This window comes from Tupaia chinensis, unplaced genomic scaffold (assembly GCF_000334495.1).
Source record: "Tupaia chinensis unplaced genomic scaffold, TupChi_1.0 Scaffold000354_1, whole genome shotgun sequence".
NCBI classification, from domain to species: domain Eukaryota; kingdom Metazoa; phylum Chordata; class Mammalia; order Scandentia; family Tupaiidae; genus Tupaia; species Tupaia belangeri.
The window spans coordinates 5,558,483-5,559,923 of NW_006159849.1; the positions used below are offsets into that span (position 1 = coordinate 5,558,483).

The 1,441-nt window shown below is 41.8% G+C and overlaps 1 protein-coding gene across 8 annotated transcripts in view; it reads right to left on the bottom strand.

Annotated features, from left to right (window-relative positions):
- Nucleotides 1–1,441, bottom strand: part of KANK1 (KN motif and ankyrin repeat domains 1) — a 145,808-nt gene that overhangs the window by 6,908 nt on the left and 137,459 nt on the right. The window lies entirely within an intron of this gene.

The following is a 1,441-nucleotide window of genomic DNA, read 5'->3' on the forward strand; positions in this document are numbered from 1 at the left end:
TAAAAAAAAAAAAAAAAGAAAAGGTGATGAAATCAATCCATCCAATGATGGGATTAAAATAATTTAATTCCCCAGGTATCTTACTAATTTCCCCAGGGTATACTAAATTGTTTCATTCAGGAGTAATCCTGAAACCTTATTTTCAGCTTTCCAGAATGTCATCTACTTTTTTGTTTAAACATTATTAGCTGAGGGGCTGACAGGTGGCATGTTGGTTAAGGTACTGGATTCCCACATGGCTGACAATGGATCGAGTCCCAAACCTGGTGGCTTGTTTTCTTACTTTCCCTTTGTCTCTCTCTCTCTGGTGAGGTTAAAATAATAATAATAATATATATAATAAAAAAATTAGCTGACATTAACATCAGCTGTATTTATAGTCTGGCAAGTCTGAAGAGAAGAAGGCTTGAGATTTCTCTCTGTAACACAGAGCAGTTGCACCCTAACAGGGCCCCTATTACAGAGAACAAGCACACTTAGAAAAGAAAAACTAGATCAATCTGCTTGAATTTCTTCTCTGAATTAATACAACATCCTCAAAACAGAGCAGAAAAAACTAGGCGGCTGCATCAAGAAAGGGCATAGGAAAATGAGTGTTTTATTGCATATTTTAAATCAAATGTTTACATTATGTTTTCATTAACTACTACAAATTCTGTATGGGTCACATACTAGAAATAAATACATGCATTTCAAAAAATCGTATCAGTGATTTAGGGACTGTATGTACCACTGGGCAATTCCATCTGAACAAAAAGTTGAAAGGTCACTATTTCATAAGGGGACTTTCCTACATACCACTCCCTTACTTCATATTTGATGCACCCATTGGCCAGATTCTGGGAGAGCAAATTTCCACCATTTTTCTTATCGTGGTTCAGCCCTAAGAATACCCTCTCTTTGCTTTATGCGAATTCCCCAATAATGGTGTATTTTGGTGAGAACAGAGACAATTCCACTGCAGTCTTTTACAGTGTTTTTTGCTCAGGTCCCATGTTGACTAACCGCACACCTCTGCATGGCCACTGCATGGTGACTGCAGAGCAAGGACAAAGCAAGTGGTCTATGAGCACAAAGCCTGTCACTGGCCCAGCAGAGGAGACGGCCAAAGTCTGCATGCCTCAGGCTGGCATGTGGGTCCTGCTGTTTACCACTGGGACACCTCACTTGAGTGCACCCAACTTGCAGCAAGAATATCCTCACAACCTGCTTTCAAAAGAGACCTGCTCGGGAAACCAGCAGTTAGCTTAACGGCTATGTCGCTGGACTCCCACGTAGTCGACTGCGGTTTGTGTCTGGACCTGGTGGCTTAAAATTCATGCCGGGTGCTTGTACGTGTGTGCCCAAGATCCCGAGAGGAGAATGGAGGAGAAGGGATTGCAGCGTGACCATCCCCCCTGGGGGGTGATTTCTCACTTTCTGTCTCTTTATCTCTCTCCTT